General features: G+C 40.1%; 1 protein-coding gene and 1 pseudogene across 19 annotated transcripts in view; one reads left to right on the forward strand and one right to left on the reverse strand.

Annotated features, from left to right (window-relative positions):
• NRCAM (neuronal cell adhesion molecule) overlaps positions 1 to 26,156 on the reverse strand; it is a 322,675-nt gene that overhangs the window by 270,542 nt on the left and 25,977 nt on the right. The gene's annotated exons all lie outside the window — the stretch shown is intronic.
• LOC119003973 (40S ribosomal protein SA-like) lies at positions 18,537 to 19,457 on the forward strand (annotated as a pseudogene).

A 26,156-nucleotide genomic window follows, 5' to 3' on the forward strand; every position in this document is an offset into this window, starting at 1 on the left:
CTTGGGAATCCCATGAAGCACCAAGCTGTGGGGTATAGGATCTGGCTTCCCCAGAGGGGCTGGGTAACACAAACTGGAAACAGGGACTTAAAGTCCAATGGGGTAACCTTGGCCAATTAAAGAAGACAAGAAGGATGTAGAAGATCAATTCCTTGCCTTTTCTCCCTGTGACAGACTACTGTGAGGTACAGTGCTTCCAAAGACCTGTCTGTAAGAAAATGTGTATCATAGCACAAGAAGCTATGGGCAACTTGGTAACATGTTATCTTGTATTGGCTTCCCCTTTTCTCTCACTACAGTTGTCCCTCGATATATCATGGTTCACTTATTGCAGCTTTACTGTATCACAGGTTAAACCCCCTGAGATACAGTGAAGCTGAAATAAGTGAACCTCAATATAGTGAGGGACAACTGTATTCTTCACTGGTGAGTACCTATATAGAATTGTATATGTTGTTAAAATTACATAGGTTTAAGAGTGTAGAAGAATGTATGAAGTGTTTATAAGACTGTGGGAAAGGTTAATAAGAGGGTGGGAAAGGTTTATAGGAGTGTGGGAAGGGTTTATAAAGCCTTAACATATATAAATAATAAGATAAATATAACGCTACTTCATGGATTTTCACCTATTGCAGGAGTCTCTGGAACATAACTCCTGCCATAGGTGAGGGATCACTGTATAGCTGTTCTGAAATTGCACCTTCTCCAAAAGCCCTTCCATGTAAGTTTTGTCTCCGACTATGTTTTCCACAGAACCCAAGCTAAGGCAAGCCCACTAAGAATATAAACACTGCACTGTGCATTAGACCAACCCTGGGTAGGGGTACAAGAGACGGACAGAAAAACCAATCCTGTTCACAGCCACCTAATAATCTAATTGGGGAGATGAGACATTTATACACGTAACAGTAAGTGAAGTAGACAGGATGAAAGGAAGGGAAAGCCAGGATGAATGCAATGAAAGGGTTTGTTGAACAGAGGGTTAGAAAATGGAAACTATTTTATAGCAGTCTTTGTAATAGGGCATACAGTAAATACAAAAGGTATTCACAGAGAGAAGAAAAACCACCCAATCCACCTACAGCCAATCGCTGGGGGAGAGGCTGGGAGGGAATGTTGGAGGGTGCTCCGCGGAGGAGTCACCCTGGTGAAGAGGGCGCAGCTGCGGCAGTGGGTGTGCCGAGTGGGGGAGGGGCTGATGGCCTCACCACAGCAGAGGGGTTTGGTGCAGAGCAGGATGCAATGACAAGCGGGACAAAGGAGATAATGAAAGCTTCTTAATTAAGTGGTTGTCCCACATCCTAATTTCTGCCCATAAAGAGGACATGAGAGGGCTCAGTGGCTTCCATGTGGTTTCTCTTATGCGGTTTTTCTTATCCGCAAGTGTGTTTTACAGTGGCCTTCTCTGGCTGTATTTCTGCCATGGGGTTTCTTTTTTCTCTTAGAGACACCCCAAACATTTCAGAAACATTTCACTTGTTTTCTGTTCCCCAGAAAAATGACTCTTTCATGACAGGGCAGGGCCAGCGAGCACAAGCAAGCCCATCCTTCTAGTCCAGCCTGACCAAAATACTTACCTTATTCTAGAAAGGACTCCTATAGGAGAGTTAGACAACACATTTGCTTTAGTAAAACTGCAAATGCAATTCTAGGCGGTAAGATGGAGACACAATAAGACAACAGATTTCTTTTATAGTACCATTATGTCTATTTTAATCAGTATTTTACAGATGTTTCGAGACATTCCAGTACAATTGACATGGTTGACAATTCTGGAGGTGGGGAAGATAAAACCTTACACATGTGGCAAAGAATCTGCTTTATCAGAACTATGCTCTGTCATCATTTCTCTGATCACAGAGATGTTTCCATGGCAGCAGGTCACATGTTCTGGCCAGAAGGCAATCATGTAGGGTTTTTTTCTTTCATTTTATATCTAATTACCTGCCTCTTTGGGAAAGAAACAACTAAAATAAGTATTTCCTAATCAGACAGATTATTACCCCAAGGAAAATTTTAATATTATAAGTAATATTATAAAATATACTTTTCAAGACTTGAATTTCAGGACCAGGCAGTTGAAGTCCTGGGACCTCCTTCCACAAAGCAGAAGGAAACCAGCAGGAGGGAAAGGAAACTTGAATGAAATTTCAGTCACTGCAGAACAGTTCACACATCCTATTAATTACTATTGCCATTCATAATTAAGTGAGGTTCCTCTTGGATCTTACTAGCCTGCTATCAAATAACACCTACTGTTAAGAACTCTTAAAAGAGGGTGTGCTTTATGACAGTCCCCTCCCATTTCAGCTCCACTCTGTTAACTTTTCTGCTCAATCAACTGACACCATTATAAACACACACCCTCCAGAGAAGATTCATCGTTTGGGAGCATCACTTTGGGTGGGTTGCTGTTGTTGTCATTGGCCATTTATTTGTTTCCCATCTTCCCTTAAAGAGTAACTAACTAAATGCCTCACGAGTCTCTGCTTTTGCCATGAACACTGGTGCTTCTAGGAATAGTTAAGACAAGGATAGTAGCCTATTACAATTACAAGGGAGAAAATAAATAATACTCTTGTAACTGAGGTAAATGTTCCAGCAATTCAATTGGGAGTTCATGTCACAATCACCTATAGCATATTTCTTTTTACTGAAACATCCAGCCCTCAACCCCCAAATCTCTGGACACTGGGCAGGTGACTTTTCTCTCTTTTTTTCCCCCTTCTTTTACAAGCTGCATGAGTGACACTTCTGTATGTACCTAGTTAAACACCACTAGCTGACAACCACTCATTACTCATCTTTCTGATAGTACGGCAGCCCTTGAGCCAAACTGACTTTCCAACAAGATGTACACTAAGTGGGCAGCAATTCTCAATGTCTCACCTTGAACTGCTGCCGCAGCCTTTTGGCACTGAAAGCGGCAGTCACTAACAGTGGGCCGATGGGCTCCACACTGATTTTAGTGGAGAAATAAAAGCATGGCTCTCTGGAAGCCACATTCATAGAAGAAGCTACACCTGTGACGCACAACAAGAGACAACCTCCAAGTGACAGGGAGAGGTACAGTCCCCCACTTCCTTCAGAGCTGTGGTACCATAGATTTGCATTTCTTTGGTCTTTTCTGGAGTTCAAGGCCAGTCAATGCAAGAGGACTGGCTGACTTACATAATATTTCTGAACTAGAGATTCTCTGACCGAAGAAAAGATTTCTGCTTCCCGAAAGCACACACTACCACAGCATATTTGGGGAAGAAAGGCAAGCCCTTCACAGAATACCAGCAAATGAGCTTCTTCGTGGACATGAATGGCTGGTGTGTTCTCAGGACGAGGATGTCACTGAAGTACAGAAATACTTGGGACAAGTGGTAACGCTCCACCTTGAAGTGGTAAGCGCCACAGCCTGAGCCATGGAAGCTGCCTTGGCCTAACCACATTTACTAAACACCTAAGTGTCAGAAAGTACACCGCCATTCTCATTTTCACATTATGATCAAGGTCAATAATTAATTTGATTGATTCCAAACATTTAATATAATTTTAACATTTTATACGACCATGTACATTTTTTCTAGCTTATTTTTCCAGTATGAAAATTTATTTGTTGAAGTAGGTGGCTGAAAAGGTAAAGGGATTAAGAGGTACAAATTGCCAGTAATCAAAACAGTCATGAGGATGTAAAGTACAGCACGGAAATATACCCCTATTTTGCCATGTATAATGTGCACCCATGTTATGTGTGCACTATACACAGGATTATCATACCCACGGTATGTAAGCATTATACCCAGGTATAATGGACATTCTTATTTTTCCCTCAAAAGTTTGGGCAAAAAACTGTGCATTAGACATGGCAAAATATGGCAGTCAATAATATTATAATAACTCTGTATTGTGCCAGGTGGGTACTAGACTTACCAGGGTATATAAATGTCTAATCACTATGTTGTATACCTGAAACTATTATAATTTATGTCAACTGTAAATGAAAAATAAGACATTTTTAAGAAAGTTTATTTGACTATCAATACAGTGGCATTTGATTGTGACACAAGTACTTTCCAAGTAACTCAGTGGCAAGCAGAAATTAAGAGTTGTTCAGGAGTGATTATTCTCTCCCCATAACCTCTAAAAATGCCTCACAGTCCCTTTGATAATAAGAGGCACTAATAGGATACATGTATGCTTAATTGGTTTCACCAAAAAAATTTCACTGTGTCTACCCTGTTTAGTGCTTATCATATGGGGTAAGTGCTTACCCTGTGAGTGCTTATCATTCCACCCTTTTCAGATTCATTGGTTAATTTTTTTGTCATTTAAGTAAAAGATATGCTATCATCCCAAAAACTGTTCTTAAAAGATAACGTAAGTCACTGTGTTTTCACAATATGCTGCTCATTGGCGTCAATTTCCCCAGGGAGTGCTGCAGAGTTGTTTTTTTTTTTTTTTTTACATATAATCTTCAATTAGCCTCTTCTCTGCATAATCTGCCCAGCTCACAATCAAGATTTTTCTCTTGTACATCCATCCACCTTCTTTTTATCATATATCAAGGGAGACATATGATTTACTTTCTAATTCAATCTCATTCATCTATGTGCAAGAGATTTTACATTTTAATGCTCAAAATCCAAATAAAATAAAACCATGTATCCATTAAATTTTGCTCTTTCCATCTAAGCTCATTCAGCATTCATTTTTTTATGAGTTTGGAAGGGTATTTCTGAGATATCTGTTCAATATCATCCTGATAAATAATACACATCTAGGACATAGGGAAGTGAGGGCTCGCCAGGTGCTCTCCCTTCAAAGATTCCCTTCCCACACCCCAAGAAAGTTACATTTCTCCACTCCCATGTCAACACCTGAAACTCCTCTAGATAAGACAAAATTTTTTTTTATGCCAGAACTACAGAGATAGCTTAAAACTCGGCAGGTGAAGAATGATCTGATTTTGAACTAATGGATTTAAAGCTGGGGCTTTTTTTAAGGGCAGGTTTTGGTGTTGGGGTGGGGGTGTCTAGTGGGCATTTTGTCCCTCCAGTAGCACCACAGACAAACAGAGTAAAAAAGGGGGAAGTCGGCATCAGTAAATGAACTTCACCTTATTTTTCATTTTTATGTATGACAGAACCACCTTCAGTTATTCAGTTACAGATCAGGAAGTCTAATACTTTAGCATTCATACGGTGCTTTAATTTCATATATAAATTTAATTTGTTGTCACTTGCATCTACAAAGGCTATATACCTTTATAATATCTACATGAGACTGAGGAATCTGGGGAAAAGAGCAGATCTTGTTTTTCTTTGGCACTAGTCAAAATCTACTTCCTCCATCAATCATTAAAATACCTACTTCAGTAGATACTACTGCAGAGATTCTGTTTTATGAACACACAGAACGCATCTCTGCAGACACTTGGTGGTCTCCTTTATGCATTTCTGTTTCTGAGAAGATCCCCACTCCCAAACAGTGAGCAGCACTTTCCTAAAATAAGAAACAACCGATGTGTTTTTTAATGCAAAGTTCTTAAAAATATGAGAATTGGTGATTTCTAAAGTATGTAAGTATAAAAACAAATTTTTATTCACCTTTCTTCTGGCCACATATTTTAAGGGAATCCTGGAGTCCCTTGTTGTAGGAGCAGTTTCTCAGCTACCTAGAAAAAAATTAGACCAATTCCCTGATTCACAAAACATTTCCCATATCCAATAGGATCAACTACTAATTTTATACTTATTCTAGGTGAATTTATATCATGACTTGACTTTTTAAGGTACCCATGGTTTCTCTTCCCAACTATTCTATTAGTCTCCTAACTTTGGTCTCATTGAATCTCTTCCCAAAGCCCAGAGTAGAAACACAATAGTAAATATCCAGATAACCTAGATGTCTCTGTACCCCTAGTATTATATTTGTTCCAGTGTATGGCACTATTGCAGAGTTCTGTAAGGAAACATCTTTCAGAATTGAGGGGGAGGAAGAAAGTAAGGGGGTATGTGTTGGAATAAAAGGGGAAGAAATTACTTGTGGTAAATATCTCCTTAATACAGTAAGAGCACACTGGAAAGAGTACCTGTTAACTAAGGGTTAATGAAAACCACAACTGTTTGAAAGCAAAGAGCTAACTCCACTCCCCCAACACACCCTAAAATAGCACACACAGGAAAACAATCCTACACGGACAGTTAAGAAGCATTCATTACACCAGCACTGTGAGTTCAACATTATGGTAGGTGCTGGGAAAACAAGATTGTGTGTGTGTGCATTAAACAACATGAAAGAATCATCAACTTGTGTTAGATGGAGTAGAACTGGTTGAAACGTTATGAGAGAAATTAGTCTGAACTACATTGAATTTAAAAAGCCTTATCTTTGATACATCACACTGAGGTATTGCCTACAATAATTTCATATGCCATTTGTTAATGTTTAGGTTTTCATAATCATATATTCAAATATTTGTAAGTATTCCAAATATAAATTACTGCAATTTTATTTGTAATACACAAATGTTAATTTTAAAAAATTCAAAAATAAGTATTGTTAAACTTTGTAATAAAATTTCCAAAATTGTGACCAAGTATTTATCAATCAATAATAAAACATGTCAATACTTTCTGCTGAGAATGTTTCCATTACTGTATTAGCACCGAGAAGCAAGAAAGTATGTAAAAAATAACTTTACCATTATCTGTCCTTCACAGGTTCTGCATAATTAGTATAGTAAGAAATAACACATTTATGGAATTTATTAGAAAAACTAAGTTTCTCTTATTAAGAAGAATAATTAAAACATATCAATGCCAGGTTTTCTGAAGATAAACTGAGAATGTGAAAACATTTGTAAATGAAAAATCTTTATCATGAAGCAGTGTCAGAATCACTGCTACTGTTATTTTAGTTGTAAAATTACTTGAAGGAAAAAGCAGACCACAAAATGAATATACAGTATGACCCCAATTCTGTTCTGTTTTTAAATAAAAGAGGTATCATTCTTTCTGTATTCCAGATTGGAAACTGAAGCTATTCACAACTCAAGGAATATCAATGGGGTAGTAACCACTGACAGAATAAGTCATACTGCTCTTCAATCTTTTTGCTTTATGATCAATCTACACATCTTTTTTGAGAACTCTGTGATCTCAGCTATTGGTAGGATCTTAAAAGTTTACAGAGCTTTCTGACCTGCTGTGGAAGTTTACTGTACATTTTATCACATTGTGCCTAACAGGAGGAGAAAGATCAGACAGACAGAATGTCAGCAGCCCCTCCACAGGAAACTATAGGTATGTTTATTACATGCCATCCACAGTGGACGAGCAGGAGGAACAGGTCTATAGCACGTGGGATTCCAGCCTCCTCTACGAGATGACGTTTCATAGACTAGGCGTCCCCCAGGGACTGCTTCACAAGTTCTAAGGCAGAAGAATGTATCGTCTATGATGAATTTTCCCCCCTTCTCCTATGCTTCTTTTTTGAGTGGCAAAGTCAGCCACACAAATGCCATATGCCATATTCAAATGCTATATTCCATCCTAAAATAAGGGCTTCAAATTAAATGTATCTCTGCTTTACATTCTAAATTCAAAATTCCGTGTTACTATAGCTAACCTGTATTTAGTGCTGCATGCCTTGCACTTCAATAAGCACTTTACATGCATTACCTCCTTTTATAAACAGCTATGAGAGGTGGTGCTATCAACTCCTTTTTCCCACATTTAAAAACCAAGACTGAGAGAAGCCAAGATGGAGGTGTAGGTAGAAATGCTTCACTTCCTCACACAACCAAAAGGATACAAGCAACTTAAACACAAAGAACAACCAGAACTGCCAGAGTACCAAACTGCACAAAAGTCTGATAACCAAGCAGTTAAAGAAATATTCATCCAGACTAGTAGAAGGGGTGGAGATAAGCAGCCTGGGCAGAGAGGATGCATGGCAAGGCAGCAGCAGACCAGGGGGGTGAGGTGGTGGCTGGTGGGTGGGATTTCCCACATTCGTGCACCAATAAGCCGGGGGGAACAAGTGAGGAGCAAGGCAAACCACTGAACTCAGGTTCCAGTGCAGGAAACTAAAGCCTCAAAAATCTCTGGCTGTGAAAATCTGTGGCAGTTGTGGTGGCGGGGGAAACACCCAGACTCACAGAAGAGTCCATTGCAGAGACCCATAGTGTCCTAGAATGTACACAAACCAACACTCTTGCCCAGGAAATCAGCACCTGAAAGGGTATAATCCAACGGTGGGAAGTGAGGGAAATGACAGAAAGTGGAGCGAGAGCCAAGCAAGCCAGCAAGGGGCATTTTCCCCTCTCTGACCCCTCCCCCACCTACAGTGCCACAATGCATGGAAGTGGGTTACCCAGCCCTGGCCAATACCTAAGACTCTGCCCCTTACAACATAACAGGTGCATGGGTACAAAGAAATATGGCACAAATGAAAGAATAGATCAAAACTCCAGAAAAAGAACTAAGCAATGAGGAGATATACGACCTGTCAGATACAGAGTTCAAAGCGCTGATTGGTAATCAGGATGCTCACAGAAATGATGAAGTTCAGTCGAAAAAGGAAGATGTTCAGTCACATAATGAGGGTTATACAAAATGAAATAAAGGAAAATAGAGGGAACCAACAGAGAAGGGAAGGAAACCAGGACTCAAATCAATGATTTGGAACCAAAGGAAGAAGTAAACATCCAACTGGAACAGAATGAAGTAAGAAGAATTCAAAAAAAAGAGTAGGGAGAGGCTGAGGAACCTCTGGGACAACTTTAAATGTTCTAACATCCGAATCATATGGATGCCAGCAGGAGAAGAGGAAGAGCAAGAAATTGGCAACTTATTTGAACAAATAATGAAGGACAATTTCTCCAGTCTGGCAAAGGAACTGGAAGTGCAAGTCCAGGATGCTCAGAGTCCCAAAGAAGCTGGATCTAAGAAGAAACACGCCAAGATACATCATAATTAAGTTATCCAAGACTAAAGATGAGAGAATCTTGAAAGCAGCAAGAGAAAAAAAGACAGTTACCTACAAAGGAGTTCCCATCATACTGTCAGCTGATTTCTCAAAAGAAACCTTACAGGCAAGAAGGAGCTGGAAAGAAGTATTCAAAGTCATGAAAGGCAAAGACGTACATCCAAGATTACTCTATCCAGCAAAGCTTTCACTTAGAATGGAAGGGCAGATAAAGTGCTTCCCAGATAAAGTAAAGTTGAAGGAGTTCATCATCACCAAGCCCTTATTATAGGAAATGTTAACAGAATTTAGCTAAGAAAAAGAAGATAAAAAACTATGAATAGTAAAGTGACAACAAACTCACACTTATCAACAACTGAACCTAAAAAACAAAAACAAAACTAAGCAAACAACTAGAACAGGAATAGAACCACAGAAATGGAGATCAAAGGAGAGTTATCAGTGGACAGGAGAAGAAGAGGGGAAATGGCACACAGAATAAGAAGCATAATTGGTAGGCACAAAATAGATAGAGCAAAGTTAAGAACAGTATGGGAAATGGAGTAGCCAAAGAACTTATATGTGCAACCCATGGACATGAACTAAGAAAGTGGGGGAATGCTGAAATGTGGGGGGTGCAGGAAGGAGGGGGAGAAAGGGGAGAAAAATATTGGGACAACTGTAATAGCATAATAAAATATACTTAAAAAAAACAAGGCTGACAGTTCTGGAAGGAGGTTTGGGGGAGGAGGGACTGAGCAATAAATAAAAAGAACTCATGGACGGGGGCAACAGTGTGGTTATTGCAGAGGGAGTGGAGATGGAAGAGACTATAAGGGGGATGAAATGGTAATGTTCCTAACCTGTGCCACTTAGCCCTCATTAGGTAATGTAAAAAATACAATAAAAAACAAACTATTGCCCTGGCTGGTATGGCTTAGTGTATTGAGAACTGGCCTGTGAACTGGAAGGTCACCAGTTCAATTCCTGGTCAGGGCACATGCCTGGGTTGCAGGCCAGGTCCCCTGTTGAGAGTGTGCAAGAGGCAACAGATCGATGTTTCTCTCACACATTAATGTTTTTCTCCCTCACTTTCCCTCTCCCTCCCCCTCTCTGTGAAAATAAATAAATTTAAAAAATAAAACTATTAAAAATAAAATAAAAACCAACGCTGAGAGAACCTAAGTAATTTGCTTAAGCTCATCCAACTAATAAGTGGCTCAGCTGCGGTCCAGCCCATGTCTGTATGCCTCTGGCCCAAGCTCTTTCGTGTATGTGAAGAATTTCAAACATAGTGAGTGAGAAGCGGAGCATATAATACACATTACCCAGCTTGTCAACAAATATACTTAAATTGAAAGATACAAATAACCCTTTATACAAAAATACATTTAAAAATATAATGGAGTTTCTCTATCAAAAGAAAAGGGTAATAGGAAGAAAGGACAGAAGTGCATCTACAAGCCCCATAAAGTCCTATCAAGCACAGTGGCGATCATTGGGAAAGTGCTTATTAAACGTTTATTGGACTCATAACATTTTATTATTCAAATATGTCAAAAAGGTCAGAAAAGAAAATCTGAATAAAAACATGAGTCTCATGCTCTACCGACTGAGCTAGCCGGGCACCTAAAATATGACCAATGACACTCAAATACGGAACAGGCTGACAGGGTCCAGAGGGGAGAGGGGAGAGAATCATAGGGGAAAAGGGGATGGACTCACATGAACAAGTATAAAGGACACATGGACAATAACTAAGGGTGGGGGGTGGAAATGGGAGGGAGGTGGGGAGCATGGGGGGGGGCAGGGGGCGGGCAGGGTTGGGAATATAAGACAGAAAGCTGTACTTGAACAAGAGTTAAATTAAAAATTATTAAAAAATAAATAAAAATTAAAAATTCTTCCACAAAAAACCCCAAAACATGACTCTCAAAGGGGGAACAATGCAACCAAGTTCTGCAGTGAATGCTACCCTTTCCCACCTGCTCTGGCCCTCCCCCTGCCCTCGAGTCAGCGGCAAGGCCTTCTCACGCCAGCCCCCAGCCCAGGCTCGGCTTCCAGCAGCCAAGAGAAGATGCCATTGGAAAGGCTAAGAACTGGGGACAGCATCCTTCCTCCTGCCCTGGGCAATCAGAATAGGATGTGAAATATAAGACAGCAGTTACCTCTAGGCAGAAGTGTGGGGGTTATAGTTGGGGAAAGGGATTCAACTAAATTGGTGATGTTCTCCTTCAGCTTAGCAGAGGACAGTGTTTTCACTATATTGTTCTTTATCTTTTCATATACATGAAAATAACTGCACATATATGTCATACAAATTGCAGAAGTAGCTGAGGGAAGAAGAATATTCTAGTAGGCCAGGGAAGGAAGTAATGAAAGCATAAGAAAGATTTAAGGTAAGAAGGAAGAGAAAGTGAGAAAAAGATCCAAGGTAGAGTGGGTGGGGAAGGCAGGCTGAGGGAGGAGTCCAGACGGGGCAGGAGTTTAACAAAAATGAGGAGAACTTACCAGTCAGAGAGGAAAGGATAAAAAGACATAAAGATGAGGAAATTATGAGAGAACAATGGGATAAAAATAAAAGGTCATTTTTATCCCATTGTTCTCTCATAATTTCCTCATTCAAACTTGACTCTATGTTTTGAGCTTGCTTTAAAGGGAAACTTGAGAAGCGCAAGCATGGACATTTTGATTGACGGGGCTCCAAAACAAAATCTAGTGGCACCTCATCTTGGCCATTGCATGAGTCCATATTCCAGATAACAGATTTATCACCTTAAGCCCTCAACCTTATTTTGAGTGGAAAGCTTGCTAAAAACATGCCACACTTCCTGACCTTCTTACACAGAATTGAACTTCTTAAACTTTCTCTCTCCCTCAGGGTCATCACCAAGGCCATCAGTGATACGTGTAGGCGCTGCTCCTAAGGGAGGGCTGGAGCTCCATTCTCTAATGAGGCAAGGGTGGGGAATTCCAGGATGAAGCCTGGATGAAGACATTCAGCTATAGGGAAGCCAAACAACTGGTACATACCGACACCAGAATGGAGAAATCTCCTTTCTGGAAGTGGATCTTCAAGCTTCTCCTACTAAATAGAGTGGCAAGCCTCACATCTAATCTACTGTTGTCACCACCCCTTCTCCAGATGCTTCTGCTCCTCTCCAAGAGGACAGCAGCCACTGCACTTACCTCAAATGCACCCCAGGCCAGTTGTTCTATCAGTCGCATGCCTGTGTGTGCCCATCAGACTTGGATTTGAACATTTGTATAAAAGAAAGGAAGTATCATCCCTGCAGTCACAACTCTTAGGACCCCAATTTGGCCTAGAGTTGACTGATGAGAATAATGGTATATTGTGTTTCCTATAAGGAATGGAATATCAAAGAGTTGGTGAGAAGGAATAAGCTAGAAATGGCCACTTCCAGCCTTGTGTGGCTTCCCTGTGAAATCACCAAGATGGTAGCCATAATGTTCACTCAGCAAAAAAAAAAGTACTATTGGAAAAACTGCCTGTGCTGGGCTTTCCTAGAAGCCCTGGAGAGAAGGAGGTTGGTCAGATGTACAGTGGTATCTCAAACTGAGAATTAGCACGTCTACTAATCGCTTGAATAGAGTGATGTGTGGCCTGTTGGGCAAGTAAACAAAGATGTGTGGAAGCCAAAATCCCTTCTGCTTCCTTTAACATAAAAGGTTAAAACCCATCATTTTCAAACTAAGCTTTTGTCAATGGAGTTTAAATTGTTATTCTGGATTTTAAAAATTGAATGCCGGGTAGTACTACCTGTAGCTAGTGTGTAATGGTTCTCGAAGGTGCCAAGCAAATAGTCATTTCAGTGAAACTGAACATAACTTATTCTAACATAAAAAACATCAGGGCAAAAGAACATACTGGAAACTAATCCACCTTTGAAATGCATAATTATTAAATTTCAAATTTGTATATTATTTTCAAGCAGTAGGATGACTATAAGTTTAGCATGTAATACATAAGGGTTTTTGTCTCATTTCACCCACAGCTATTCTCAATCAGGGTTTCACTTAATTTTGAAAGAATTAAGGTCTATAAAAATGATACGCATGACTATTTTCTTCAAATATAGCCAGGGCATAGATAATAAGTTAATTCATTACATTCAATGAATGCCTTAAGACTTAGGGTTTGACGAAGCTCATGAACCCCTCCAAAATTTCATGAATATTTTTGTAAAGATGTCCACATGAGTGATTTTCTGGGGTGAGGGGTCATAGCTTTCACTGGATTCTAAAGGTAATCATGACCAGGAAGGTTAAGAACTACCACACTACACTATTAGTTAAGATTATAACGAATCATGTTTATGGTAGAAAATAACTCAGAGAAGTGAAACACTAAAAAAGTAAGGTATTATTTTCCCAATATTTACTTCCTATATCTTTCTAAAGCCATTTCTGATTCGTTTTTCTATGTACATATGGGGACGGAGACCCCACACAGCTCTAACCCTCCGCATTGTCTCCTACCCTGCTGCAAAGGGGGAATCCAACCTGGAAGAGGTGACCCACGTGCAGCATTTTAAACCAGTAGGTTTTATTTGTGGGAAGTTTTCTGACTTAAACTTATGGTGTGTTTATTGTTCTTGCAATCTATTAAATGAGTCTGTCAAGATATGTGAACACGTCACGGTAAGTCTGCTGCCTCAGGCGATTGCCCGAGATTTTATAGTTCTTAAATATGTTTAGAACATACACACTTACCCTAACAATCAGATCAAAATTTGAGGTTATAAAATAAAATGCAAAATAGTAGGAGTGGCCGCCTAAATACACAGAATTGTACATCAGTCTGTCTGGCTCCACTGACTGTACTGGCGAATCACGTGCACTCTCACTGTCACGGCAGATTAAATAAACGGTTGACACTGACCTCCGTTTGGGAGCATCAGGAGAGAAATGGGAGGAGAGGAGAACAGACTTCAGGGAGAGGCGCAATTACTAAGGAGAGCCTCAACTTCCCCACCGCACTGAGGGAAACAAAGCTCTGAGCTCCCTGTGTCACTACTGCCCCCTCCCCCCACCGTTTTCTTTAGGATGTAAATCAGGTGGCCTACACCGTTGTCTTCTCTATTTATGATGGAAACGTTAAGTTTTCAACCCCACAAGGATGTCAGTAATGCATCAATTATTTGAAAGAGTAAATTCAAATCTTCAAGGGGGACTGATGGATGACCCCAGGTATCTCTGAAGCAAGGCTGATTACGTCCACAGAGCCAAAAAGCGAAGTATATCTATGCCATCAGAACTGTACATGAGGCAGAATATGGTAACATTTCCAATTATCTTCACTTGTGAGCTGAAGCCACATAACTATTTTTCATTTTATATTCTCTTGTGAATGTCAGTGTACCTGTCTCCCCAAAGCTCTAGGTGCCAGCTATTGACAAGGGAACACACCAGAGCCATTGCTATGCTTTGGGCACGAGGTTTAAATGATTAGGTACTTGATATCCATTTCCTCTTTATTTTAATTGTGTAAAATAAATATTTAACTAAAGGCCTTTGCAATTGATAAAGCTTCCAACTGCATGGTGCCCACGTGGAAAGGTCATTCTGACCAGAAAAAATCCACATCATTCTTCTTTCTCTAAGCAGAAGCCTCATTCGGGGTAAGGCCAAAGCCCCTCTGACCTACAAAACAAGAAGGCCCACGAAGGGGGAGCACCACCAGCTACACTGATCAGCGGAGACCCTGGCTGCCTTTCTTCATCAGCAGATTAAGACCACCTGTCCTATCATCCAAACAACAGGCACACCTGCTTATTTCACCCAGCAATCAAAATATGTAATTATTTTCATAATCTAAAAGAAAATTATTTTTTGTTTTAAAAATATCTGTAAAACCAGACTTTACTTCAAAACCCACAAATATTTATGGGGGGAAGAAACAAGGTGCAAAACAAGGTGTGAGACATTCAAATTATATGTGGATCCTGTTACTTACAGGTCGTTTAATGGTCCTTAACCATGCTGTTACTATCTCAGTTATTTAATCAAAACCCATTATTTCTCTCCATTGTCCTGTGCTAAACTATCTTTTGATTAAGGAAGTTTATTACAATTTGGCCCAGTTTATTCATTTGATCTATTTCTATTCCTAAGACAAAAGCTCTGTTTAAACCAGTATTCCTTACTGTTTCACAAACTTGTCTTTCTTCAGAAATTCCCTCTCTCTAGATTCCTCACTCCAATTCCTAGGGCACCTCAAGACCAAGCTCCATTTATTTTTCTTCTGGGAGGGCTTCTCCAACCATCACTATTTTCAGGGATGACTCTCCTTCCTGAAGACTCACTGCATGAATAGCTCTACCCTTGACCTAGCCCTTAATGAATGAACAATGCCAGCACATGTACTTGGTTCAGCTGAGCTAGTCTGCTCCTCTGAACTTGATGAGTGCCCAGAAGTCAAACACTCCCTGTGCCTCTCATAAGGCAGCTCTTATGGATTAATAATAAACTGCCTCTCCCAAGTTTTAAAAAAATTTTTAATCCTCACCCAGGACATTTAGAGAGAGAGGGAGAGAGGAAGGAAGAAGAGACAAAAATATTGATGCGAGAGAAAAGCATCCATTTGTTGCCTCCCATACATGCCCCCGGGGATCAGGGCCTGATCAAGAATCAAACCCTCAACTTTTTGGTTATGGGATGAAACTTCAACTAACTGAGCCACACCAGCCAGGCCTACCTCACATTTTCACTGACCAAGAAATGTATATCCCAAGTTCAGTGGTTTCAAAACTGGAGTGTCCATCAGAATCACCTAGACTGTTCCGCACCGATGACTGGGCTCTATCTGAATTCCCAAGTCAGGAGGTCAGAGGCAGGGCCCGAGAATCTGCATATCTAACAAGTCCCCAGATGATGGTGCTGGTCCTGTGCCCACACTTCAAGAACTACTGGTACGGTTCACTCATTTGAGCTGATAACTGGCAGGAGAAAGAATGCAGCACAAAATATTGGGGAAGGCACAGGACGGGAAGCCCACAGAACCGGCTTCCTGGTTTGTTCTGTTACCAGCAGCTGTCTGGTCATGGCAAGATCATGGTTCTAGTTTATTCTCTTATAGTGTAGTTGGGATAATATATATTGTTTACCCCATTGCTTGAGACTATTATGTGGATCAATTATAATCAAATGAAAATAATGAGGATCAAATACATATGGAAGCTAACTGTAACATAACTTACTTTACAAATGAGTCTGGCACATGTAAAGTTCTCTTGTATAGTTCTGATGGTATAGATACTTCGCTTTTTGGCTCTATGGATATAATCAGCCTTGCTTCAGAAATACCTGGGGTCATCCATCAGTCTCCCTTGAAAATTTGAATTTACTCTTTCAATAAATATTTGTTGCATTTAATTATTATTTGGCTCAAAATTTCAACCTAAATCAAGTTTCTTGAGAAATGGACTGATTTTATTCTTCATTACAATGTCACTAATTGGAGAGAAAATTTTATGAGAACTACTCAGAAGTAGCACCAATTTTGTCTTTAAGAGAAAAAGAAATTTACTTATGGTTACCATTCTCACTTCATTCATAGCATTTGAACTATACCATATTTTCTGCATAAGTATTTCCAAAAAGAAATCAGAAACTTAGAATCCTCTACTGAATAACAAGTGATGGCCACTAACACAGTTCTTTTGTTCAGAAAAAATTTACTAGCTGGTAATAAAAATAATTATTTCAAAAATAAACAATAAGCCTGAGAAATCCTATAAAACATAGTTATTTGAACATCCTCTAGATTTATTTTTTCTTAATTATTTTACCTCCATATTTTATTTGAGTGATTAACCAGCAATCAAATTTTAAGATTCCCCTGTGGTCTCACAATCTGCAAATTAGGAAAATGAAATGTCCCCTTTACAACGGAGTTAAGATCCATACCTTCTCCAGTATGTCTAATAAAAAGGGGCCATGGGTCATTAATGACAAATGGGCTATGTGAGGGATAGCTCTAACCAGACAAAAGACACAATAAAGCAAAATAAGTAAACAAATAAAATTCTAAAACTTCATAGAAATAAAAAAGATATAAATCTGTAAGCATTTTATTGACATTAGTTATAGCTGCATGCTATTATACGCAAAAAAAACCAAACAGTTTTCCTACACACAGTTGAGAAAAAAAAGTGGCCTTTATATTTTTGGCTAATATATCTAGAATTATAAAAATTAATTGATTAAATAGACTGCATTAGTTCTGCCTAAATATATTAATAAAGTATATATAAACATTTCCACTTTAGACCTCTTTGCTTTCTATGTGACACATATTTTAATTGCTCTAATAAAGAAGAAAAGCATGTGGACTAACCCGCTGTCCTAAGGGGTAGAGAAACAGGACTTTACACATGTGACCTTTTGGTTTGTGAAAAGGCTACGTGTTCTTGCCAACAAACTCACAAACACTGCAAATCAAAAGATGCTGAGATCCTTGGAGAAAAGGAAGACAGAGGAGGAGAGAGGGTAAGAGAAATAGAAAAGGGAATAGAACCAAGCAGAGGGTTCACTATATACTGATGGGCTCAGCAGACAGGGGTCACCCCTCAGTGGACAAATATCTAATACACTAAAACTACTAGCTTTCACAGAAATTTTCCTTGATATCAATGTAAATAATTTTATGTACTTTTCCATAAGCATATTTAAAATAGTACAGACCTCCTTTCCTTTCAGACTTTGAAATCTTTCACACTTTTTTTCATCTATCCCTCTTCATTTACACTTGTTTTTCAATTTCTTCATTTTGCAGAATTGAAGCACTTGACAACCTGGCAGAATACATGCTATCCTTTAAAAATTATTTATAGTAATTCTTGGCAAAGACCAAGAGTAAGAAGGAAAATTGTTATTCTGACATTTCATTTGGACCTCAAGTTTTATTTTTTTAAAGGCATTCCAAGAATTACGAAGTGGGCCATTTCTCCAGACCATAAAGAGGAAGGTTGATGGTTCCATGCAAGCTCTGTTTAGTTGAGAGGGCCTAGTGAAGGATGCATTATGTTGCAGGTGCTCAATTAATGACATTTATTTTTTAAATTGCAAAACAAGACCAGGGAGTTAATTTGAAAGAGTCTCCTCTTTAACCAAATGTTCATTTCTCAAATATACACTTTCTGCACAGAAGGCAGACCTGAGTTCATTTTACTTCTCACCACTGCAGACCTTTCAGGACTCTCCCAACTAAAGATTTACAATACTTAAACTGCAAATAATCCAAGACAGTGCACATTGTTTCAGCAGAGCCCATCATTTTTCTTCACATAGAAAAGTTTCTTGACAACATACACTGTGATGTTTTTCATTCATTCATTCAACAAACATTTGCTAATGTATACTGGGTTGTATGTGCTTGGGATGCAAAATCTCTGGTCTTGTGAAGCTTAAATTTCTTTGGGGGGAGACAAATTAAACAAACAAATATGCAATATTTAAAAAGTGGTAAGTAGAATGGAAAATGGAAAACTACAGCAAGTTAAGGGGAGTCAGAAGTTAAGAGATGGGCCTTTCCACGCTACCAAGGAAAGGGCCTGTATGGCGTTGTTCTCAGTTCCCACGTAACTTAAAGGCAAGCTTTCACAATGTCTGGAGGTCTCGATGTCCTGCAAATGAAAGAGGAAACTGTCCTCAAATTCCTTCTGCAGGAACCCACTTAGGTAGCAGTAACCTTGACTTCCAAATGGAACAGGACATCTATGGAAGGAAAAGTGACGGCATCTACATCATAAATCTGAAGAGAACCCACAATAAGTTTTGCTGGCAGCCTGTCCTGTTGTTGCCACTGAGAACCCCGCTGATGTGTCACATCATCCAGAAACACTGTCCAATGAGCTGTGCCGAAGTCTGCTGCCGCCACTGGAGCCACTCCCACTGCCAGCGCTTCACTCCTGGCACCTTCACTAACCATGTCCAGGAGGCCTTCCTGGAGCCGAGACTTCTGGTGGTTACCGATCCCAGGGCCGATCACCAGCCTCTCATGGAGGCATCCAATGTTAACCTGCCTACCATCGCTTTGTGTAACACACTCTCATCTGAGCTATGTGGACATTGCCATCCTTTGCCACAACAAGGCGGATTACTCAGCGGGTCTGTTGTGGTGGATGCCGGGCCGGGAAGTTCTGCACATGCGCAGTACCATCTCCCTAGACCACCCAGGGGAGGTCCTGTCTGATTTCTACTGCTACAGAGATCCTGAAGAGATTAAGAAGGAAGAGCAGGCCACTTCTGACAAGGCTGTGGCCAAGGAGGAATTTCAGGGTGAACGGAGGGCTCCAGCTCCCAAGTTCACTGCTACGCAGCCTGAGGTAGCTGACTGGTCTGAAGGCGCAGGTGCCCTCTGTGCCTGTTCAGCAGTTTCCCACTGAAGACTGGGGTGCTCAGCCTGCCACTGGAGACTGGTCTGCGCCCCCACTGCACAGGCCACGGAATGGGTAGGAACAACCACTGAGTGATCTTAAGTTGGTTTTCCACAAGCTTTTAACAGAATGGAAGTAAGAGTGATGGAAAATAAAGTTTCTAAAAGTTGAAAAAAAAAGAAGGGATGGGGAGTTGCAATTTAAATAGGGCAACCAAATAGCCAAATTAAAAGGAGACATTTGGACAATGACATGATAGAGGTGAAGGAATGGACCAGGGAAAGGTGCAGGGCCTAAGAAGTAGCCAGTGCAAAAGCCTAAGTCAGGGGCAATGCCCAGAGAATCTTGCTTTCACTCTGAGGGAAATGGGTTGTTATTAGAGGTAACATGATCTGACTTTTATTTTAAGAGGATCTTTATGTTTTCTCCATTGAGAATAAAATGTAGCAGCCAAGGAGGAAACAGAACAGGAGGAAGCTTTTATAGTAATCCGGACAGTGGCTTGATCCTGTGTGGAACTGGTGGTGAAGATGAGAAGTAGATGGATTCTGAATGTATTCTGAAGGTAGAATGAACTGGATTTCCCGACAGGTTAGATACGTCATATAGAAGGAAAAAAAAAGGCTCAAGCGGAACTTCCAAAATTTAGCAGAAGCAACTAAAAGGATCAACTGAGATGAAGCAAATCTGATGAGGGGAGGAAAGCAAGTCAGTTTGGGATGTACTGGGTATGAAACACTTTTTTGCTAAATCTGTCTAGTACCTAGAACACAAATGACTATATCATAATGCCCCATTATCAAGACACTCATGGAAATCCTTGAGAGCAAGAGGCTCATTTACCTTATTCTAGTGCCCAATTTTGGGAAACTAAAAACTACTGGCTGAATGAATGAATGCAGTAGGCTGAATAATGGCTCCCTTGGAAGATGTCTCTGTCCTAATTCCTGGAGCCTGTGACTATGTAGCCTTATGGAGCAAAAGAGATTTTCAGATGGGATTAAATTAAGGATCTTGAGATGGCAAGATTACCCTGCATTATCCGAATGGACCCAGTATAATCACAAGGGTCCTTATAGGAAAAAGGCAAGAGGGCTAGTCAGTGAGATCGAGAATTTTGGAGACGTTACACTGCTAGCTCTGAAGATGGAAGGAAAGTCCATGAGTCAACCAATGGGGGCAGCCTCTAGACATTGGAAAAGGAGAGGGAAAAGGTACTCCCCTGGAGTCTCCAGATAAAATGCAGACCAGATGATGCCTTATTTTAGGACCTCCAATCTCCAGAACTGTAAAAAAAAATACACTTGTGCTGTTTTAAGCCACTGAGTTGGTGGTTATTTGCTACATTAGCCATAGGAAACTAATAAAATAAACATTCAAAAGTACATAGGGACTGAGGCCATTTTATTCACTGCTGTTTCTCCAGTCCTTAGCAGTGCCTAGAGAGTAGGTTCTCAGTTGGGTTCATTTTAATGTGCTGGTAATGTTATGCAGTCACACCTCTATAACTTTGAACATGCAGGTCCTTCTGCCTAGAATGCTCTTTCACTTGCCTTCAGTCCGGCAAACTCTCATTTTCCAGGAGCCATATCAAAACCCACTATTTCTGTGATGAATTCAACCACTTCTTTAGGCAGAGTTAGCCAGGGCCACTTTTGTTCTCTTATAGGATTTCATAGATGCATAAGCTCTGACACCCAACCACGCTGCACTGTGAGGACACACGTATTGGTTCATCTCCCCACTAACCCAGTAACCACAGGATCCAGCTCACGGATCAGTCAGGTGTCTCCTAGTGTACAAATGCAGACAGTGCATGTCTGGCATGTACATGTTTGCTAAATGAATAAAAACACTACTAATATTTGCCACTGCTTTTCACTTTTTCAAGGCACTTTGACTTATTATCTCATTTTATCTCAATAATAATCCTGAGAAGAGAAAGAACATTGTTTCTTCAATGGAAAAAATGCTTGATTTGCTATGTGTGACACGTCATGTAATTTATGGCAGACTGAACTCCTGCCAAAGCTTCCAGACTCTTCGCCCAGTGCTCTTTCCACAGCTTGTGCACTTTCCACCGCCACAGAGTCTGACTGGGCAGCCAACATAAGCACCCGCTTTGTTATATACATCTCGTGTTGGGGAAACTCAGGCCTTGTGTGGCACTATGGCCAAAGGCTGCAGCAACTCCTCAACAATTGACTACTGTCCTTAGTTTTGATCATGACGCATAATTCCTGTCAAAAGAACAGTGTACGACGCTAGCATTAAATTCAAAGGACTTCTTAAAGGCATAACCCAAATCTGAGCAAGGCAATATTGCTACACGTTAGTTTTAAAAGACCTGTTCAGAGCCATGATAACTAAATGAAGAGGTAGAGGTAAAGGTAACTTAGCTTTAGTAAGCCAATCTGCTCTGTGGACCTGGCATTTCTCTGACTAGCCTAGCAATTCGGGAGCCAGCTTCTGGCTGAAACCCTTTCAGTTAGTTAGCAAGGAAGTGAAGAAGGCAAGCAAGCAGAGGTGCTGCTAGGAAATGTATTCAGAATCCTAGTGGACAGCCCTTGTCTCAGTTGCTAGATTTGTTTGTAATATTGTTTGCATGTGTTGTTTTTACAGAATGTCTACCATCTCAACCAGTAATCTTTGTTTCATGTCCACGACGATAGCTTTCTACAAGCTTTACGAAAGAATAAGAAACATACTCTTACCATACAATCCAGCAATTGTACTCTGTAATATACGGTGATCCCTCACCTATTGTGGGAGTTACATTCCAGAGACCCCAGCGATAGGTGAAAATCTAAAGTAGTGGCACTATGTTTATTTTATTATTTATATGTATTTTAAGGCTTCACAAACCCTTCCCACATTCCTATAAACACATCCCACTCTCTTATCAACCTTTCCCACACTCTTATAAACACTTCATATGCTCTTAAACACTTTCTACACTCTTAAACCTAAGTAATTTTGTACAGCATGGTATTCATCCACTAAAGAAATACATGCGGTACTTTATTTCAATTTAATATTCTTTAATATGTTTGAATTAACATTTTTATATTTTCATATTGTCTTAATTTTTTAGGCAAAAATAATTAAAATCACAAATATTACATAAATACCTATATACCACAAAATCCTGTGATATAGAGAAAACTTTAAGATACAGAATTAGATATGTATTTTTAAAAAAACCCGCAATACAGTGAAGCTGCAATAAGTGAACCACTATATATTGAGGGACGACTGTATATCCAAAGTAGTTGAAAACTAACATCCACCCCAAAACCTACACACAGATGTTTACAGCAGCTTTATTCATAATTGCCAAAACTTGGAAAGCAACCGAGAGCTCCTTCAGTAGGTGAATGGGTAAGTAAACTGTGGTACATCCAGACAATGGAATATTATTCAGTGCTAAAAAAAAAAAACAAAACCAAGCTATCAAGACATTAAAATACATGGAGGCAAATTAAATGCATATTACTAAGTGAAACTAGCCAACCTGGAAAGGCTGCACACTGTATGACTACAATTAACATTCTGGAAAAGGCAAAACTATGGAGATGACAAAAATTAGTGGTTTCAGGGGTGGGGATGAAGACGCAGACCACAGGGGATTTTTAGGGCACTGAAAATACTCAGTATAATTTATTATTATTAGTTTTTCAACATTAAAAAAAGAGAGACATAGTTGATCTTGTAAATTATGCTTTTACCCACCTGATTTCTGCCACCCTGCCTTGTCTAGGGAAGGAAACAGACCCAGGCAAGTCAGGGGAAATGTCTGTAGATTCCAGGTGACTCCCAAGCTGCGCTGCCCCCCACACTGGGCACTTAGGTGAGTCTGACCTACTTTTCTGTAGGTCTATTCTGTAAAACTCAAAGGGCAGTAGACTTCTAGCAGAATGACCAGCCCAATGTAATATCTAAAGCTAAATTCAACCACTTATGTGTTTTTTAAAAAGAATAAATTAGGTATATTCACACATACTAGAGTAGATTAGTCTTAGAAATTTCTGGTTCCATACAAATGTCCAATATAATTTGAAAATAATATTAGTATGATATTATAATGATGGGTACACTATGTTGCTATGTATTAGTCCAAATCCATGGAAGGCACAATACCTATAGTGAACTCTAAGATGAACTATGGACTTTGGGTAATTATGATGTGTCAGGGCAGGTCCATCCCTGGTTTTTAAAAAAAGCCCCATTCTGGTGAGTGATGTTGATAACGGGAAAGGCGATGCATCTAAGGGGGCAGGGGGGGTCATGGGAAACCTCTGTACCACCCTCTCAGTTTTGTTCTAAACCTAAAACTGCTTAAAAAACCAAGGTCTTTCATTTTTTAGAAAGAATAAGGAATGAAGGTTAATGGCATTGACCCTCTTGATTCTCTTATATGGATTACTTAAAATGCCGGTAATGACAATTACTGCCTATTTCTGCCAATTCTTCAGAGATAACATTAGCATGCTTCTTCTTGTTCAAAGAATTGATGCAACAATACTATCAATTTCCAACAAACAGTATAAGACACATCTTAGCACCAGCACTAAGTGGCCAGCTAGAAATATGGGGGATTCTCAGTTGTCAAAAACATAGTAAACAAGTATGTTAAAAATTTGTTGGCTAAATACTTCAAGTAGTTAATGAGCACAGTAAAGGGAGAAATAAAAGCATTTTCTCAGACAGTAATAATGCATGAAAAAAAGAAAAACTAGAAAATAATTTTGTTTAGGTCTGGAGATAAAACAGTAAAACACACGCACACACACATATACACAGGCCTGTCCAGAAAAAATCCAACTATTGTTAGTATAACAAGAATAGTTTGTATGACACTGATGTAACCTGGCAGCCAAGGAGAGTGGACTGCAATGACCATGTGTGAACAATGACAGCTTCACTGTACCAGTTAGTTGAGGCGGTAGATGCCACGAGGGAGCATGTGTACTGTGTAGCCCCATCACATTCAAAATGAGTGAGAGAGTAGAGCAACAAATATGCATCAGATACTGCGTTAAGCTGGAACATTCCTTTGTGGAAACTACTCGGATAACTCAGAATGGTGCAGCTGTGGGCAACTGGCGATTGGTAGCTTCATCACAACACTCCCACTCGTGCCACATGTCCTGTACAGAGATTTTTGTGAAACATCAAATCACCCAGGTGTCTCAGCCCCCCCTACAGCCCAGATATGGTGCCCTACAACTTCTGGCTTTTCCCAAAACTAAAATCACCTTTGAAAGGGAAGAGATTTCAGACTGTCGATAAGATTCAGGAAAATACAGTGGGGCAGGCTGATGGCATCTGGGAGAACTGTGTGCGGTCCCAAGATATCTATTTTGAAGGGGATTGAGACATCATTGTCCCATATACAATGTTTCTTGTATTTTGTATCTTCTTCAACACATGTCTCTTTTTCATATTACATAGCTGGATACCTTCTGGACAGACAATATATTATTATGTATTATATACACATTATATATAATATTAACACAATTTTAAGAACTCTTTCCTGAGGTATCCACAAAGAGGCCCAGTCCCAACTGGAAGCAAGAGTACACATGGAGGCTTCCTTTTCTTCCCACCCCATCTCAGTCGTGCACCATGAGGGGCCTTACACTCCTGTGTATAGAATCCCAGCTTGAAGGTCCAGTCTCTGTCTTCCAAACCCACCCCCATTTCTCACAAACACACAGCTATCCCGAGCTACTCCTCAGTCTAGTGGAAATGCACACTTGCCGCAGGTAGTCTTCAAAGACCCATACATGTCTTATATACAGGCTATGCTCTTTGGACAGGGAATTCTAGGGTCTCTAGTTCCTGGAATGAGGTCTTGAACCTTGCTTCCTAAGGTATGCCCTGGGGATCAGCAGCATTATCATCTAGGAGCTTATTAGAAGCAGAGTCTCAGGTCCCATGCAGTTGGTTCAAGTGTACAGTAAACTATGAGAAGCAAAATAAACATATACTTTGATCCCTCATCCCTTGAAGAACAGCCAGATTCAAGGAGCAGCAGACCAGAACCCTCTAACCATGGGCCCAGGGCAGGAGTGCTGGCTGCCCAAGCCTAAGAGCCATTTGCTCAAGGAAGCTTTTCTTGGGATAACATGAACAATCTGTACATGCCATTTCTTAGGCTTTAGAAGTCTAATAGACTGCTCAGGAAATGGGATAGTGGGCAAGTCCAGTGTTATTTACTACTTAGGGGAGGGAGAGTGGGTGTATGTTGGCACTTGATCCTTGACCTGTTGTTCTAATCAACATTTAATTACTGGAGGGTTCACTGCATCAGCATCAGAGCAACCTCAGTCAGTCACATATATTGACTGTCTAGTCAATGTGTCAGAAACACTATAATTCTTTTCTAAATTAGACTATCCAGGGAACCAGACAGTTTATTCAGTTTTTTTAAATATATTTTATTGATTATACCATTATAGTTGTTCTATTCCCCCCTTCATTCCCCTCCACCCGCACACTCCCTCCCCCACCATTCTCCCCACCTTAGTTTATAACCATGTGTCTCAAGTTCTTTAGATTCTATATTTCCCCCACTATTCTTGCCCTCCCCCTGTCTATTTTCCACCTACTGTCTATGCTATTTTCTGTACCTTCTCCCCCCTTCTCCTCCTCCCACTCCCCTGTTGCTAACCCTCCATGTGTTCTTCATTTCTTTGGTTCCACTCCTGATCTGGCTGTCCTCTTAGTTCGCTTTTGTTTTAGGTGTGGTTGTTAATAACTGTGAGTTTGCTGTCCTTTCACTGTTCA

This window comes from Sturnira hondurensis, unplaced genomic scaffold (assembly GCF_014824575.4).
Source record: "Sturnira hondurensis isolate 20B ecotype Veracruz unplaced genomic scaffold, ASM1482457v3 Scaffold0018877, whole genome shotgun sequence".
NCBI classification, from domain to species: Eukaryota; Metazoa; Chordata; class Mammalia; order Chiroptera; family Phyllostomidae; genus Sturnira; species Sturnira hondurensis.